Source organism: Lissotriton helveticus, chromosome 4_1, assembly GCF_964261635.1.
Source record: "Lissotriton helveticus chromosome 4_1, aLisHel1.1, whole genome shotgun sequence".
Classification (NCBI taxonomy): domain Eukaryota; kingdom Metazoa; phylum Chordata; class Amphibia; order Caudata; family Salamandridae; genus Lissotriton; species Lissotriton helveticus.
In genome coordinates this window covers 688211653-688231850 of record NC_136063.1, presented here as the reverse complement: position 1 = coordinate 688231850, position 20198 = coordinate 688211653, and the positions used below count along the sequence as shown (strand labels likewise).

The 20198-nt window shown below is 42.9% G+C and overlaps 1 protein-coding gene across 1 annotated transcript in view; it reads left to right on the top strand.

The window, feature by feature from the left end:
- SNTG1 (syntrophin gamma 1) overlaps positions 1 to 20198 on the top strand; it is a 1650669-nt gene that overhangs the window by 842301 nt on the left and 788170 nt on the right. The gene's annotated exons all lie outside the window — the stretch shown is intronic.

Below are 20198 nucleotides of genomic sequence, written 5' to 3'. Positions count from 1 at the left end.
ACTGCAGGGAGGGGATGCTCCCCCTTCCTGGAACAAAACTAATATTGTGGTCTTCCCCAAAAAGGGCAAACCTGTGGAGTATCTTGGGTCTTTTCGACCGATATCTCTTATTAGCGCAGATGCCAAAAAATGTTCTAAGCTTTGTGCTTCTCGTCTTGCTCCAATAGTTCATCTATTGGTTTCAGAAGAACAACACGGTTTCGTTCCAGGTACGGATACGGTAGCACATATAAACACTGCATTTGCTGCTTTTGATGTTGCAGGTCCTTTGGGTCAGCGGATTAGGATGCTAATGCTTGACACCGCGAAGGCCTTCGATCGAGTTGCTTGGGGTTTTTTATGGTGTGCTATGCTATCATTAGGCCTCGGTCGGAGGTATGTCTCGGCGGTCCAGCGATTGTACTGCAATCCTTCTGCTGTTGTTAAACGTAATGGTTGTATATATGGGCAGTAAGTATACAGTGGGGTACTCGCCAGGGTTGCCCGCTTTCCCCCTTACTATTTGCTCTCTACATTGAGCCGTTTATCAGGCATCTCCTGCAGAACATATCTATCTTGCCTATTTGTTTCAATGGTATGACGTTAAAAATTACGGCCTATGCAGACATCATCGCTGTATGTACTTCGGGTCAGAAGTGGCAATAGCTACAATCACACAAGAGGAACAACATTTTGGTTCCATTTCTGGCTATAAGCTTAACCTAAAGAAAACGCAGTCCATTCTTAAGCATGGCTTTGAACTATGAACCTCTGCTCAAAAAAATCACGGCTGATCTGCGGAGATGGCAAAGGTTGCCCCTGACTATCATTGGGAGATGCACTATAGTGGAAATGAATGTCTTGCCCAAATTTCTTTATTTGATTTGCTCAATTCCTTTGAGAGTTCCAATGTCATTTTTTAAACAGCTAGACTCAGTTATTGGAAGTTTTATTTGGGGCAATCGTAGAGCCAGGAGAGCTCTCAAATATATCAAGCTGACGTATGAGCAAGGCGGGTTCCAACTCCCCGATTTTAAAACGTATTTTTGGGCAGCTTTTCTTAATCCTATTCAGAGTTTACTTTTGGGACCCACTCTGGTCAAAATATGGTTTGGGTATCAGCTCGCATTTGGTCCAAACAGTGGGTTTCTTCTATATTATATGTCGGACTCAAACTATTTCAAGAGAGTTTGCTTCAAGGTAGTTAGACACATCTGGAGAAGCGTGGCTCAGTGGTTAGAGGCGGCAGACCCGGAAGCTGAGATCGGCCGTGGACAAGGGTTCGATTCCCCGCCTCGGCGGGTCTTGGGCTCAAAAATTCCACGGACTCGACAATTCTCGCTCCGGTGCCTACTTGATTCACGGGGTCACACTCTGCGACTCTGGGCAATAGCTTGCTTAATCTCCACTACGGCCCCTCGCGGCGGGATGCCTGGCTTTCACCTTGTGGATACCCTGCCGGGGTATCTCACAGGGGAATACCAGGACGGGTTCCCTAAGCAAGCGCCTTGATGCCTTCGGGTGATACGTGCGCTATATAAGTCGCAATACATACATCTATTGTATCTGGCAAGATATTTGTAAAACTTTTGCTATACCAGACTTACATGAATTTACTTTCTTATGGGATAATCCTAGACTCCCGGGCATATTTTCGGATTCTTTCTGTAGAAGGTGGCAACAGTGTGGAATAATACGGTTAGGGCAGATGTATGATGAATGTGGTTTTAGGTCATTTTCCACCTTAAAAGATGAGTTTGGGATATCCCACAATTCTTTTTTTAAGTACCTGCAAGTCAGGGATTATTTCATACAAGGGAAGGGATTGTTTGCCCTCCCCTATACTCCTGAGGCATTACGGGCTACCTTTAATAGCTCTGTTCAGGGTTCAATTGAGAAAGCTTGCCAGTACTTCTTATCTGCAATGGTAGATGATGGATTGGAGACGGTAGCCAAAATTAAACGAATGTTTACAACTGGAATTAATATGGAAGAGGTTGTTGATTCCATGGCTACAATAAACTCGGCCGTCTCTTCAAATAACCTAAAGCTGCAACAACATTGTACTATGTTCATGTTATATTACACCCCGAAGATAATATCGAAATGGGCAACCTCCCAGGTCTCCTCGAAGTCATACTGCCCTAAATGTAATATGTATGCTGCTAATCTCAGACATATGTTTGTTACCTGCGCCCGATTAACTACATTTTGGTGTGAGCTCGCATCGGTGCTGAGCAGGTTATCAGGCACGGCGATTCATCTATCGAAGAAAAAAATAGTATTGGGGTCGGTATCCGATTCAGGCTGTTTATCCAAACCTTTTGTTTAAATTATTATTATCTCTGCACGGCTTTGCATTGCTAGGGCTTGGATTGATGTACTTAGTCCCAAAATGACAGATTTTTGGTTATTACTGAAGGGGGTCTATGAAATGGAAAGCTTCGGGGTTAAGATCAAGGGTGAAATTTGGGAGCGTCTGGTCAAGTCGTCAATGGGACTAACAGTTTTATGTTCTTTGTTCCTATTATTGTTTTAGACTGTTTGTATATTTATTTTTATTCATTTCATCTGGTGTGGACAATTATTATGTTTATAACAGTCTGAGATATGATTTGTGTCGATGTTCTAATGCTCGATAATTCTTGTTTTCTTTTTTCCTTCCTATTGTTTTCTGTGCTATGAACGCTCTTTTTTCTTTGTTATTCCTGTGACTTAAAAAAATGAAAAATATATATATATATATACTTTTATTCAATGAAAGAGGGATCTTCTGGAGTAAATGAGATGACCTCTGTATGGTAGTAAAGGGTATGTTCACAGTTTCTCCTTGTTAGCAAGCACACAGTGAAGCTTTGATGGAATACCAGGTCTTGGGGCTCGGTGGACTAATACTCCACTGCAGGGGCCTGGTTACAAATACACGTCATGGATTCCACCAAAGATGAAGTCATCAATAAACATTTATGGAAATTGAAGTTTTTTTAGCTAATATTCTGTAAGTGCAAAGTGCAGTATATTAGCATAGTGAAGCACCTGACATGGCCGAGATGATGTGCAGTTCTGTACAAAACTCTTTCTAAAGAAAAAAATGCAAACGTGAATTGTGCAGCTTTACACAAACTACTTTATTCTGTTGGTGCGACTAAAAGTTAACGTGCACATGACGCACCACAGTTGACAAGCAGTTGCTGAACATTTTGGGGCATATTTACGTTGCCTGGCGCATCTCTGCAAATCAGCAGAGATGCGCCAGGAAAGATACGACACGCAAGTTTATCCTTGCGCCACCCATGATGCGCCGCATTTACAATGCGGCGCACCATGACGCAGTAATTATGCTATTTGGTGTCCTACTGAATCACATATACAAATAATTGTACAGCATTCACAATGCAGTTTTCATGATGTTGCATGATTCTAATTTTCATAAGTATTATTTCATGTTAAAATAGGATCATTCAGAATAATCTCTTCGATTTCTTCTATTTGGTGCTACAAATGAGTCCGAGCTGTCTAGTCCTCCTCTTTCAACGCATTAAAAAGATGGGCTCAGCTTCTTCAGTTGCAAACTGCTCTTCTGAAATATTGAAGGCGTTTTTCGGTGTTTAAATGCATGTTATGTACTACCGTGAGCACAATGTTATATCTGGAAGGGGCAGCAGAGCCCCTTGAATGTGGGCTACCAACAGCTTTCTCACAATTCTTAGGTCCAGATGTCAAAGTGATGTACAGCGATGTAAAGTCTTGCAAGCGTATTCACAAAGTGCCCTTTCCTAAAAACAAATAGCTTTGTGCATTCCACACATTGCATGTGTGCTGCATTGCACAGTGCATTTACAATGTATAGAATGTTTCAGAATTTGCATAGCCATAGGATTTTGAAATGGTACGGTATGTTTCCAGTAGAAATGATATGATAGACCATGGTGCAAATGTGATGCATGGCAGAAGGCGCCCAGGTTGTGAACCAGCACAGGGATAACAGCAGGTGCAGGCCATTTAATAAATATATATTTGTGGCGCTTTATCCCACTACAGCAACACAATGCAGTAACCTTGGTTGCTGTGCTGGATTGCGTCAGAAATAATAAATCTGCCCTTTAGTTTTACCCCGTGCTGTATAAACACGGGTTAACCCAAGAAATCACTGGGACCTGGACAGATAGGCGGTACTGACAAAGTGGTCCCAAATGAACAGTCAATAGTTGCAAGATTCAAAACTCATACACAAAATATTCACAACAACATTGTTTTTAATCACAACGTGCAGTATACAAAATCTTTTATAAAAATCCCTGCACAGTCAAAAGCATAAAATGCCCCAAGGGGATGGGTTCAAGGAAGGGTAGTGGTGGGATAGTGAAGTTATAGGAATTACACACATTGGTCAATAGTACCCAAATGCAGTAAACATACTGGAAGGAAATAAATCAAATTTACATTATGTTATCATGCCTCAATGTAAAACCACAAATTATATTTTATAAAAGAGGCTGAACACAGAGAAAAAAATGTCGACGTTTCGACCCAGGTAGGTGCAGGCGTGTTTAAAACATTGCTATGGGGTCTTCATCAGGACGGGGGTAAGTATCTAGAATGTCACTGGACACCAGAATCCGGATGTTAGTAACATATCTGGTATAGAAGTGGTATTCTCAGCGTCTTATTATCGCAATCTGCAAGGGTAGACCCGCTGGCAGAAGTGGGAAAGCTGTCGAAATAACACAGAGTTGAGGCCGTAGCGGAGGATTCGTGTTCAAAGAAGCGCCTCGCAGTCTGCATTCAGAGAACGGTACGGGCGTATCAGGGATTTTCACAATGGCATCAAAACCCAACGACAATGCTGAAAAATTTGCCACCGCGCTGCACTGCGCCACTTTTTGTACATATGCCCCCACAATGTGCTAGATTTCTTAGGAACGTTTTTTGTAAACCATTTAGTGGTGCTTAGTGGCTTCTTTATTGATTGGCCGCTTTTGTAAAGCACCAAAGATGGATTCTTGGCGCTAAAGAAAGCTGTGGACAGAACATACCCCCTCCTAGTCACTGATTATCAACAGTTATTACATGAGAACCAAGTTATAGGAATGCTAGATCATTCCAAATGCTTCAAAGTTATTTCATCCGTAAGGAAAACATGCTGAAAGGGACGTAAGTGTTTTTACCTAGCCAGAGAGTGTAGCAACTGTCAGTAGTTTAGAAGACATGAGAAGCTACATGGAGAGTAGATTCGAGGATTCTTAGCCCCATTTAGAACTTCGTCCTGCCTAACTCATTGTTAGAGTGCATTGGAGAAGAAGTCCAGAGTGCTGGGAGTGCATGCTTCTCTCTCAAAATCACATCCATATGGCCGGTTTAACAATGTGTGTCACCCTAGATTGTGTAATTTCTCCTTGGCTTTGTTGATCTGTTCACAATTTCATGTGCCTTAGGTGGAGGAAGAAATCTTTAAACCTTTTGCTACAGCAATTGCCCAAGTGTTTCGTGGGCTTTTAAGAAGGAAAAGCTTTTATAATTAGCTAAGAGTGCGCCATTTCAATGCCATCTAAAGTATGTGGCTAGACCGTGCTCTTTAAAGTCTGCACATTCTTTAATCCAAATCTCTCAAAGAGTTTCATGGCTACAGATACATGCTTCAATCGCTTTATGCAGAAAATGCCGAGATGCTAGGTGATCTGAGGAATTAAGAGGAAGGTGATTTGTTTTCCTCCCTCCAATCAGTGCTTAATTTGAGCCAGTGGTTTCCGGTGCTCAGCACCGGCACTTCAGCATCAACACTAGCACTTGAGCAATCATCAACCCCGGCGCTTGAGCATCAGTTAAGGATATTTAATTTTCGTAGGGACAGAGAGATTAAGTGATTCGCCCAGAATCACAGGAAGTTGAGCCAACGCCGAGACTTGAACCTGGTTCCCCAGTTCCGGAAGTCGGCAGCTCTTGCCATTACACCACATCTGCTACCCACTTGTAGGGATTCATTGTTAGTAGTTGGTTCTGTATTAGGCAGCGCCAACAGGAGAAACGGGCTGGTCGAAACTGCCTTCTGATGAGCGACTCGGCACTTACATTTTAACAAATTTACCCCTGCCTTCAATGATTCCTTGCTAGGAAGATCCTCACTACCTGATTACCAGAAAGCATTATATTCCCATGAAGTACTCTCTGTTAAGGGCTTTTTCAAACAAGAATGTCTTGGAGAACGAAAAGCAGTGACTCCTCTCGGAATGTTTGCCAAAATCTTCGGTTTCAAGCAAAAAGTAGTACTGGCTAAATATGAGGGACAGTACAGATAATGCATACTAAAACAGTAGCACATGGTCCTGTATGTGAGCAGTATTGTCCTTATGACAAGTTAAGACAAATTTGGTGCGGGGATATCGAAGAGCCGGAATTTCTGATTTCATCCAGTATCCTTGGACCAAATTTCAACTGTTCTGAGTTGTATCTCCAGAACAGTGAATAACCACAGGAACCCAGACATACAGGGTCCTTTGTCATGTTTTTTCCCCTGATTCTGGGGTTAAAACCAAAGACAAATTCCAGCTGCTATGAGCAGATGGAAAATATAACCAGAAGGGCCAGGATGGATGAAGGAGGAGGTGCAGAGGGCAGGCTTGGGTTTGGCTGGAAGGAGCATTGTCTTCTCCCAGTGGTGTAGCTGGGGGGGAATGTGGGACCACCCTGGGCAGCACCTTTTCTGAGGGTGGCGGTGATTGCAAGGTAAGTCGCCTCCCTCCACTGATCGTCGTCTTTTGTCAGCACCTCCTGCTCATCGTCGTCTGCTAAGAGCATCCCTTACTTACCTTCTCCGTTCATCACTGGGTGGCAAGCACAGGGTCTCCAAAAGCCATAGCTACGCCACTGTCTTCTCCACCAAGACTGTTGCATGGAGCAAACAGGACTGGGCAATCATGCCTACAGCCCCTGCACCTACTAAAATACTCTGGTCTTTTCTGGCCCGGCATAATCAGGTGTGGAGTTTGCGGAGTTGTGGAATTACACCCAGAGTTATGTCTCTGCTGACATTACTCAACTCACAATGGAGGCCTTATCACAGATGTCAATTGAATCCTATGCACATCTGAAACAGCTTGTGCCAGTATGTTAGATGAAACATAGGCAACTGTTAGATGTTTTGTAGACATCTGGCTTAACCTGGTTTTAAGAGGAATTTCCAGACTACGGGCTTCATTTCGCATTTGAACGGAAGTGAAAATCCTCGATTCTCAGAAGGAAACTAGAGTTGTATCTGTGTATTGCAGCTTCAATGTTTCTCCGAGTGTGTTAGGCAGAGGGAAACTGTGTTGGACTAAAGCAAGTCATCATGATCTTTGATGTTTTTCCAGGATTTCCTTAGTGCAACTTTTCATAAAAACAGTAGGGTCCAGTCAATTCTTGAACATTGAGGTCTACAATTCTGACCTCCACGTAGCATGAGCTGTTAGTATCTGTACATGAGGAGAAATATTTTTTGAACAGAGGTGAGAAAATAGAAAATAATATGATTTCGTTTTTGACTCACTTCACATGCAGTTGAGTAATATGCCTGATTTTACACACAGTTCAATTGTTTCTTAGGTATTGATGGCAGGCATATTTTGTAAGACCAACTCAGTTCACATGGCATCAAATAGGGCCTCAACCAGTTGCAATAAATGTCTGAAACCATACATGCAGATTAATATCTACTCAGCAAGAACACCATTACACGGAGAAGTGTGGCTCACTGGTTAGAGGAGGCAGACCTGGAAGCAGAGGTCAGCCCGGGACCAGGGTTGAATTCCCGGCTCGGCGGGGTCTTGAGTCCTAAAATGTCCATGGACTCGACAATTCTCGCTCCGGTGCCTACTCGATTCACGGGTTCACACTCTGCGACTCTGGGCAATAGCTCGCTTAATCTCCACAATGGCCCCTCGCGGCGGGATACCTGGCTTTCACCTTGCGGATACCCTGCCGGGGTTATCTCACAGGGGAATACCAGGACGGGTTCCCTAAGCAAGCGCTTAGAAACCGCTTGGTGATTTGCGCTATATAAATTCCTGTACAATATGACCTACCGTTATGATGTCTACGTTTTAGGAAAATATAGCTTATGTGCCAGATTTCTGAAGATGTGGTCACATATTTACCAGGAGAAAAATTACCCCCCAATATTTGGATCCACATGTTAGTGATTGCAAGTCATTACTCCTAACTGAAAACTCGAAGCATAGCGAAGGACTGGCAGCACATCGGCATGAGCTGCAGGCCAAACCTAAACGCTTGTCATATCAGTGGGTACATGCCCACCATTCTAATATTCTTTAGCTCCCATAAGCTACCTGGGTTTGATACTGTCAAAAGACCTCTCTCCCGTTGCCTATATAGGTTAGAGATGCATTGGCATGTACACGTCTTCCTGTATGCTACTAGTTATAACTAAAATATTCCACATATGTTAGGGCTAGGAACGTAAAGGAGTATTCCATTCCTCCTATATTATTTTATACATCTTGAACTGAGGTTTATTCTGAGATGTGCCCTTTAACGTCGACTTGAAATTATTCAACAGCAATTTATAGTGACAGATATAGATCATTTGTATATCTTGAGGTAGGTGGAAGGAAACTAGATGGATTGGCTGACTTGATGCTCTAGAACTTTGCTGAATTAAAGAGATTTGAGTCTGGAAGAGTTACCTAGGAAACCTTCAATGAGCACAATGAAAATACTTCTGACAGGAGAAACACCATCACCCATTAATTAGAAAACAAAAGTTCGGGAGTACTTAGATAAGTGCCGTGAGCAGAGAAGCTGAGCATGTGAGACTGGGATGGCATTTTACACATTTAACTACACAGAGGTTCGATGGGGTCTAGATAAAATCATACCGTGTGTACCTCTTATATGCAAACATATGTCAACATGCAAGGTTTTTCCAAATTCCCATAATTTGGGAAGCTCGTAAGAAAACCATTTTAAAATTTCGTGTTTTCATTTATTGGTGGGATTTTTCGAAAAATATAAAAAGGACTTTAATATATTTCAATTTATCATGAACTTATAATGAACCGTGAATCCTGTAATCATAGCGCAAAACAGATAAAACCCCTTCATTCACCTCATTATATGTGTCCATATTAATGTAATTAATTACCATTTGGCTATTCATATGCAGATGTTTAATGAATTAATTACACAATATGATTTGCATACAAATTGCATGTTTTATACACCATGGCAGGCCAACACCTTTTGTTTCCCCCTATAGGTACATATACCTTATGAACACATTTGCCGCATATATTCAGTTCTAAATTTAGGAAATTGTGTTTTCAATTATCAGGCACAATTAGTTATCCCCATGCATGACTACCTTCGTTAATATAATCTGCAACATCAAAACAGATTGGTAGTTTATTATTATCACCTCTCAGGTCTGGTTAATTTGCTCGCAAATTAAGTTCCAGTTGATGCATGTCAGAGATACTACATTGCAGATCTTACCTAACTTGCATTCTTTCTCTGGCCGCTTCGCCAACGCCGTCTGGAAATACCCAGTTCTGCATAACTCCTGATTTCATAAACTAAGCAGAATATAATCTACATTTTGGCCTGGTCGGATACACATCTACAGACACAGTCTAGCTTTGTGAATTGTAAAAAATAATATGAATCGGCATATGTATTGTATTTTCTTCGGATGTGAGTAATTTTTGCATAGTGTTGCAAATTCCATCTGCATTGGGTGTTTGTCCCCTTTTCCTACTTATTATTGAGCTTTCTATGTCTTGGAGTATACAAAAAGGACCCACCCAGAATGCACACTGTGCAAAAATATTGGGCCTCATTTACAATATTTTGATGCAAGAAAAGGGCAAGAATATGCTGTATCTGTGAGATACGGCGCATTCCTATCCTTTTCCCCTGCGCTGGTGCACAATGGGCTGCCATGTGCCAACGCAGGCAACCTTGCGCCATGGTTCAAGTGTATCTGTGTTGTAGGGGTGATTGTTTCTGTGCCGGAAGTGACACCTTCCTACCCAAAAACAATTCAGAGAGGTGTTTTTCTCTTTTTATGTGTGATGCATAATGTTGGAAAAAGGAAAAATGAGGAGAAATAAAGGTATTTCTCCTCATTGTGCCTACCTTATGCCTCCTCTGAGGAGGCGCAGGAATCTGACGCATTCCCAGGTTTTCAAATCTTGTAAGTCTGAGAATGCATCAAGTTCCATGAATGTTGCATGAGAACACCCACTGCAACACCCATGGCATGCCCATTTCTCACAGAGTAATACGTGAAAGGGGGCCATATTTACAAGGTCATGAAAAGCCACGCAGGGTGGCTTTATGTGGCCTTGTAAATATTAGCAGGCACACTGCACCGCCGGTGCGTCCAAAAAAGAGACCCACCTGCGACCAGACTCCTTTTTTCTCTTAGTGCTATGTTGTCAACAGTGAGAATGGCTGTGACACCTGACAGCCCCTAAGGCTGACACGGAGTATAATAAAATATTAATCACCAAAACATTGAAAAGAAACAGTAAAGGTGCAGCCTTTTTTGTTTTGTCATTTATGGATCTTTTAAGCAGGATATTTTTCCCCATAACTGAAAGTGACCGTGAAGAGGCTTAACATGAGTCATCTGTTTGTCAGTGGAGCAAGGAGGTGGGTTTAGGGGGCAGCGATCCACACCAGGTGGCACAAGCACTTACCAGCGATCGTCGCAATGCGGCAGATGCAGGACTCGCCAGCACCCTCCCCAGCTCTTAGATTTGGCCTCCGTGGGTGGCAAACAAATGGGCCGCCAGGGGCAGCCTAAGGCCTAGCTATGCCACTGCTTTTGGTATTAATATAGAATTTATTTGGAATCAACCTCCTTTAACAGTGGGAATCAAGAAGGAAAATGGAGTTCTAGTGACAGGGTCACTATACTCTGACCCACTGGTGAGGGTTCCCAACCAGTACCCTAGGAAGGTCCTTCCTTCATCCTAAGAGTTCCTTGGACGTGTCTAGGTGTAGCCACATTTCTTGTGGTTCACTCACTAATTGGGGAGCTATATTTCCAGTAACCAGCCATGTCTTTCAGAGTCAAGCCTAAACCCCCCTTCTTCTGATACTATCTTGGTCTCCACCCATGATTCCAACAGTGAAAGGATATAGGGCCTTCCAAACTCAAGTAAGTAGAACAATCCATTTTTTGAATCCACAAATGAGATTCTTTAAGTTGAAAAGAATGTGATCGGCTTCAACATATTTGAATATTTGCTTCAGTCATACTAGTGGCCACAGCATTTATTTGCTGCCACTAATCTTCTCTAATCTTTGAAAAAAATTCTATGGCAAATAGACTCGGGGGGAAGTGGATAGTACATGCAGTGGCCCATACATTATCGGAAAGAAAATATGTATTCTCCAAATGTAATCCTTCTTTTATTATGAGAAATATTAACAATGATTTAGTTAGTGTCTGCTACATTGTCAGTCGAGACATAAGTGGAATGGCAGCCCGTTACATTGAGGCTCAGGTTTTTCTGCACTAGTCTGAGCAAGAGAAGGGACTTAGGGGGCAATTGATTGGTGTTCAAAGATCTTGTCTTGAATAAATGCTGAAGTTAGCATAACAATCCAGCAGTGAGGAACCGCACCAGATGAGCAGAGATTATACTGTGGTTAACAGTGCTCCATATTAGGCTCTTCCACTGCTTCATAAATCTGGAGGGCCCTCTTATAATTAAACGTGGCATGTATATACCAGGGGCCTCATTTATGAAAAGTGACGCATCGCTGCGTGAAAACAGCGATGTGTCACTTTTCATTGCGCCCTCCATGCGACACCAATGATGCGGCATATTTAAAGTATGATGCATCATGTCGCAAGGAGTTACAGATACGTCAGTATTTCCGACGTATCTGTAGGCGCAAAAGTGACGCATTGCTGGAGTGTGTCACAAAAGTGACGAAACTCCAGCAATGTGTCCTTTCACATGGGGCAAGTCCCATGTGAAAGGGCCTGCGTCAGTTTTACGCCTGCTGTGAGGCAGGCGTAAGATATTGACGCATTTGAGTCCTAGAAGTGGCGCAGTGAAATCTCATAGATTTCACTGCGTCACTTCCATGACCCTTTCTTGCGTCAATATGCCCCCCTTGCATACATTATACCTGGCACAGGTATAATGTGGCGCAGGGGTTTACAAAATGACGCATCTACCTAGATGCGTCACTTTGTAAATATGGTGCAACAAGGCGCATTTTTTACGCCACTGGTGCATCACAAAAAGTGACGCAACGGCGGCGTAAAAGTGACGCACAGCCTCATAAATGAGGCCCCAGCTCTTTAAGTTTAGTGCCTTTATATGTTTCATGCCTTAATCAATACATTTATATCCCCATTGTTATGGCTCTTGTGTATTTTGTTTTGTCTGACGCTTATATAAGTCAGTGGAGTACAATGCTTGGCAGTGATGTAGCATTTCTCTCTCTAGTGTGGAACATGAGAGAAGAGCTGTGTCATCTGCTGACTTCGGTGCAATAAGGTTGCTCTATTGATAACACCTTATTTGGTTCACACTTTAGATTTAATAGGTCGACCCTGGTTGCAAAGGAACTATTGTGGACTTACTAAGAGCTAAGAGGGGCTTAAAGCCCACCCATTCCTTACCATTTGTTGGCTTTATTGTCACTCTTATTTCCAAGCATCTCATTCAATGGCTTTCCTTGTCCGGCTTGGACATCCTGTGTTTGTCCCTCCCCCAGAGCATGGTCCACTTACCATCTCTCTGATTTGATTCCTGTCACTTCAAGGAATTTCACCTTTCGCATGGTTCCATTTTATACATTATGCACCCCACCATGTGGGCCCAAAGCACTGGCCATGGGTCACTCAGCTAACATTAAAAGTAGGCATTTCAGCATGACAAAAAGAGTTTATTGTGTTTAGTGCTGGCCACAGCTTTGGGCTACAGAGGTTCAGGCTGCAGCGGCAGGCCTTAAGCCCTGCTTTTAAAGTCATTTATGTGGGTAGTCTGATGCCATGCTTCAACCTGCACATGATATCTAACTTTAATGCCACTGAAGATATTCCATATCTCTTTCTTTTGTCTTTGCCTAAACATGTGGGGTTCCAATTGGAATTAATCCATTGATACTTCCTGCAAAGAAAAGAGAACATGCACTGGTCAAGGCCATTACACGAAACCTCATAAAAGTGTTTTTTTTTAAACTGTTAAGACCATGCAGAAGGGCATGTTTCCCAACACATGATGCCCCTAGCCTTTTTCTGGAAAGGCTAATCAATCCTACAATGGTTTCAATGAGCCAGTGATGGAACATGGATAAATCTGACTTTGCAGTGGTACATCTCTGTTGAACAGCCCCATGCACCTACTAGCATCCTTCTTTCATGCTCTACTCCACTCACCCTAACCATGGGTATTGCCATTCCTTATTTGCCGCCGCCACCCAGGATGGCGCAAAGCCTAGCTTTCCTGCCTGAGCAGCTTGATATTGCGTGGTGCTACCAGGCCACTCTGGTGACAGTGTCTCACCACTCTCTATCTCATCTTAGCGGTCACTGTACTCTAAGGTAGCCTCTATCCATTTACTGGGTCTTGTAATCTCCAACCAATCTCAGCCCCTTCACGAGGCTAGTTTCAGGCCCCGCCTCCAGAATGGTAGGAGAGATACTCTGAATTAGCAAAATGTTACCCTGTTAAAGGGACACAGCACATGCATTTGGGTTGTTTAGTAGAAGCCACATAGCAAGGGTCATGAACTCGTATGTAAGCAGGGACAAATGGCTCCCTATACACATTGTTTGACAATAAAAAAAAAAAGTCGACAATTTGCTGCAGAAAACTTCTCAGCGTAATAGGCCCTGGTGCAACTGCCCATGCTACACCATTGAATTCTGCAACCTCTATTCACTGCTTGCCTCTGCTCAGAGTCAGAGTCAGACTATGCCAGTAGATTCAGTCCAATATAAGCAAAATGCCTGCAGGGCACTGATGTATCTTACTTCAGTATAGATACAAATTATTCTAATACCTTTGTTGGAAAATTCATTCTTTATTACTGCGATTCTTTCAGGTTGGCTAGACAGTGCCTTTTTAAGTTAACTGCAGGTTTATTTATAGGCCTCCTTAACCACTTTAGCAACTATGCACATCAGTTTGCCTAATATGGAAATGCTTCATTGATTCTGTTTTATATACCCTACATTGATGATTCGCTTTAATAATTGTAATAATTATATATGTATCTACCCAAACGTATAAACGGAAATTGAAATGGCAACATGAATTGTAGAACATTAGTTCTTTTTACTTTGTGAACCAAACATGTTTTCAAAAGAGTTTTCGAGGGAGAGAGGGTGGGGCTGATAGGCCTTTAGCAAGTGTTCTTAACTGCAGAGTGCCTCTTGCAGTCTGAGTCACACAGTGGCACTCTTCAGGCAGACTAGTGATATCATCTATGATGTGTACCTATCTGTCGCGGTGAAGGATTTGTCCATTGTTCACATTCTGATAACTGATCATGCCCCTACCCCTCCTGACTCCCTTTCTATAGTCCAGGCACAGACCTACCCCACCCTCCATCCTGCTCACAACCGAACCATTAGCAATACATATTCATCCATTCCATGAATGACTGTGTGACATGACATCTATCAATGCATTTGGTGTGGCGGAGAGGAAGAGGATGTAACAGCATGCAGACGACGTCAATAGATGTGTTAGACGAGATTGTGGCTCGTGTTGATCTCTATTATTGTCAGGAACCTTAATGTTGTTTCCAAGTTTCTATTGTTGGTTGGGAATCTAAGCAGTTCAGGTGGCTTAGTGGGCTAAAGCATCCAATGCAAAAAGCTGTGTTTGGATTCATGCTCACAGGTTCAAATCCCAATGGGTCACTCAGCTTTTCATTGTTCAAAGGTAGATGAAATGAGTACCATTCAGTTGGGTAACAACAATCATTTGTCATTCCGCGCTAAAATACCCTTCTGTGTGAATGTGAGCATAATGAGTAAATGTTATGTTATTAAAAGCGTTCAAACTTCTATGAGGTGGTAAACATTCATCACACCAACTATGATCCATTGCCTAGAGTTTGACTATTCTTTATGGACTAAAACAAATCAGCCATGCTATTATTTAAGGGTATCACTGGATTTCCCATCATTGATCTACACAGGAAGTGATATCACTGGATTTTGTCATCATCATTCTGCACAAGTAGTGACATCACTGGTTTGCTGCCAAAACTGTCTTTAAAAGATGAAGCAAAGTAAGAGGGTACATGTCCATCATACATCTGAATAGGAAGTGACATCACTGGAATTCCCATCATTCATCTGGACAGGAAGTGCCATCACTGTTTCCTGCCAAAGCTGTCTTTAAAAGTAGGGACCAAAGGAAGCTGGCTCATTTCCATCATCCAGCTGCACAGGAAGCAACATCAGTAGAACTCCTATCATCCATCTGAACAAGAAGTGAAATTACTGGGTTTCCTATCTGCACAGGAAGTGATATTGCTGGATTTTCCACCATCTACACGTATAGTGAAGTAGTGTGGCTCACTGGTTAGAGGCGGCAGACCCGAGAGCAGAGGCCGGCCCGGGACCAGGGTTCGATTCCCGGCACGGCAGGTTTCTGGACCAGGGTCAGCGGACTCGATAATTCTCTCGCCTCGGTGCCCACTCTGATCAGCAATCACACTCGGCAACTCTGGGCATTAGCTTGCCTCATCTTCACTAACGGCCCCACCAGACTGCCGGGGATGCCTGGTCTCACCCTGGAGATACCCATTAAGGGACCATCTCTCAGGGAAGCCAGGAAGGGTTTCGCAGCGGTCGAAGCGCCTTGGGACCCTACGGGTAAGTAGTGCGCTATATAAATGCCTATACATTTACATTACATACATAAGAAGTGAAATCACTCCTTCCTCTCCCAGGACCTGCTACAGTGTGGACACGCAGCAGATATGCGGCTGGTGTGCTGAAGATGTGCCAAAGGCAAGCCCATTTTTGCCTGTTCGTACCTGGGCCATGCCCTGTACCAGGAACTCTGGTCCTACCACTCCTGCCGCTACCATGCTGAAACCCTCTGCTCCCTCAACTCCTGTTGTCACTCCACGCACTGCTGCCTTACCACACCACACAAAACCAGAGGGAGCATTCTCCTGCACTTCCTGCATTTTCATGCACTTTCCCACACTCAACTCTGACTCCCCTGACAGTACCCAACTTCCATGCTCTCATATTAAATGAGTCCTGTATTTACCCACACAACACTCCAGGCCCGATTCACAGAACTAACTTAAGACAAAATCCTAAACTTACTACCATTTTGGTATTCACAGAAGGCACTTACTCATTTTGGTATTCACAGAAGGCACTTACTCATTGATAAATAAGTGCATTCTGTGAATACCAAAATAAGTAAGTGTCTTCTGTGAATACCAAAATGAGTAAGTGCCTTCTGTGAATACCAAAACGGTAGTACGTTTAGGATTTTGTCCTAAGTTAGTTCTGTGAATCGGGCCCTTTATACTTACGTGCATGCTCCTCAACACCGGCTCATGCACCAAAAACACCACAGATATCTGGGGCCAGCTGCAAGACAATTCCCCCGACCTACGTTTTCTCACAGAAACCTTTCTGATCCCTGCATCGCCACATGAGTTCAGAGGCAGAACTGCTGTTATCCACAAAAACACCATCAGATGACATCTCCATCCACATTCATGGACACATCATCCTCCAGCATGAAACACCTGTTGCACAAGCTTCACATCACAGCAAACTTCACCTAAAGCAGCACTCGCATTTACAAACCACCGGGAACACACAACAACTTCGCTGACTTCATTGCCCCACTCGCCTTCAATGCTAGCAATTACATCCTACTCAAAAACCTGAAATTCCACTTGCAAGACTACGCTGAAAACAACTCAAGAGCAATGAATGAAGACCTTTGAAGTCTAGGCCTCTGCCAATAAGTAAAGGGATTTATCCACACCCCCAAGCAACTCCTGGAGCCTAATTTCTCCAGCTTTGATGGCATCCAATGTGGACAAGCCAACATCAGTCCCTTGGACAGACCACACAGGTGTCTAGTTCAGTATCCTCATCCAATGCACATGTACCACCACCATACCAGTCTGACAAAACTGGAGCAGCATCATTGACAAGGAATGGGGCATTACTCTTAACACCCACTGAACAGAACACAGCAACCGTCTCCCTAAAGCCATCAAGAATTTGAACAATTGTATCACATCCTCTGCCAACTTCCTGCACACCCTCAAATATAGCAGTACAACAAGATCTAGACCCCGGTCCAGTTGGTACAAGGAGGAACTCAGCATGGTGAAATGTCACTGTAAACAACTGGAGTGCAAATGGACGAAAAGCAATGCAAACAGGAGCACATTCAAATCCTCCCTGATCACTACCACCAAATGATCTGGACCACTAAATGTGCTGCTTTGGTGAACTGCATCAATGCCAGCACAAACAGAAGCAAAGACATCTTCACTATTGTGAAAGTTGCACCTCACCATCAGCCGCCATATTGATCCCCCCTGACATGACCTATGCAACAGTCTTATTCAATTCTTCAGCAAGAAAATCACTGCCATTTACAGCATCTTCAGCTCACGACCAAACCTGACAGACCTTGCCAAACCCCCTCCAAATTTTATCCAAAGACCCCATGCTAACCCCTTGGCCTATCATAACCCCAGAAGAAACCGCAGCAACCTTGAAGTCCATCCACTCAAGGGCCCCGTAGGACCCCTTGACCCACCATGCCTACTCCAGAGGACTGCAAACACCAGTGCCATGCTCACACATGTTCTGAATGCCCCCATCCCTTCTGCAACCTTCCCAAATGATGAAAAAACTTCCACTGCTGAAGAAAGCCTCTACGGACCCTTCACATCTTGCAAACTACAAACCGATTTTGCTGCTACCATTCCCAGAGAAAATTATTGGCCAACATCTCACCAAATACCTCAATGACCACCAACTCCTCAACACTACCCTGTCTGGTTTCAGATCCAACTACAGCACAGGAAATCCCCCCATCACCACCATGGATTACATCCACAAGACTCTGGACAGAGGAGAAACAGAGGGCTCATCCTCCTGAACCTCTCTGTAGTATTTGACACAGTCTCCCACCCCATCCTTATACAAAGCCTACATGACAATGGACTCCAAGGACACACTCTCTGATGGATCTGCTCTTCCATGACTGGAAGGACCCAGTCAGTCAGCCTGACACCGTAATCCTCAGCGTCCCATAACCTCATCTGATGAGCACCGCAATTATCTTCCCCGAGCATGACCCTCTTCAATGTATTCATAATCCCTCTAGCCAGCATCATCAGCTCTCACTGTATCGATGTCCTCTCCTGTGCCAATGACATGCAACTCATTCTCTCCCTCACTGACAAGATGCCCAGGACCCAGACCAATTTCAATTCCACAATTGAAATCATCCACTCAATAAAGACCAACTGTCTAAAGTAGAACACCCACTAGGTGCTATTAATAGACCTTTTAATAGCACCTAGTGGGTCCTAATTCAGGCCACAAAAACAGTGACTAAAATAATTACACACACATAGTGGGCCAGTCCACATTGTTTAATATATTACGCACCTGGGGAACAGGACGCGCCCCTCATACCCTTGCTCTCTCATTGATTCTTAAAGTTGAACACCGTCAAGACTGAAATTGTAATTTTAGGGAAGGGCACATCATTGTGGGATTCCATGTGGGTGCTGACTGAGCTAAGCCCAACACCCACCACCCACACCAAGATCCTGGGATCATCTTCAACAGCAAACTCAACATGACGGCCCAAGTCAATGCAGCCACTGCCTCATGCTTCGATACTCTAAAGAAGCTGAGGGAGATTTTTAAATGCTTCCTAGTCAACAACCGGAAAACCGTCACACATTCTCTGGTCACAAGGAAGCTGGACTACGGGAACACCATCTGTGCTGGGGTCTACAAAAACTCACGAGAAGGCTGCAGACCATCCAGACCTCAGTGGCGATAATCACTCTTAACATCCCATACCACACTCACATCACACCACACCTGAAGGAGCTTAACTGCCTCTCCATTCACAAATAAATACAATTCAAACTCCTCACTTAGACTTTCAAGGCACTATATAACACTGTCCCAAAATACCTCAACAACCGCAACTGCTTTCACAAACCTTCCAGACACCTCCACTCATCTGGACTCCTCTGTGCACAAATACCAACAATATGGAAAACCAGATCCAGCAGTCCAGCTTGCTCCTACAATGCTCCAAAAACGTAGAATGATCTGCCACTACACATAAGAGCCTCCTCCCCGCTTCTTGAATTCCTCAAGAAGCTGAAGATCTGTCTTTTCGAGTAGTCCCACTCTGCCCTAGGTCAGTGCCAGGATACCCTCAAAGGTGATAGTGAGCCTTACAAATCTGCGTAACATTAAATAACATCATGAGTTGCAAACCTCTGGGATGGATTCAGCTAAACATGTGCTCCAATAAAGTATAAGACATTGCTAAAAACATCACTTTGCATTTACCACATTTATATTAGAATATTTCAGGTTTAATTGCACTGGACACCGTCCAGGCACACCAGTTATATGTATTTAGTCCTCCTCCTGACTGGATCACTGACAGAATATTGAGGAGCAAAATATCGACTTGCCAAAATATCGTGGACAAAGTATAGAATGAAAAAAATCCTATCTACAAACAGGTAAGTACAAAAATATTAAATCCAAAATATTGTTGTAAATAATATAGTTTGTTAAAATATCGATTTTTTTAAATGTATTAAAAGTAATGTAAAATTAATGAAATAATAAATATAATTAACTAAAAAATACTTAAAAATACTTAAATAACCTTAAAATGAATAAATAATTAATGTAAGTAAAAAAACATGCATTTTTATTTTGTAATACATATATATATATATATATATATATTCACTGAAAAAACCATAGGTTATAGACCATATATAGTTAGGAATTAGCATTTACAAAACCTTGAAAATTCACTGAAAAAACCATAGGTTATAGACCATATATAGTTAGGAATTAGCATTTAAAAAACCTTATTTTACTCACACAAAACCATTGAAATTCCATATATAGTTAGTTGCACTAACTATATATCGCGCACCTGCAATCCACTGCTGATCATGTCACATATTACATC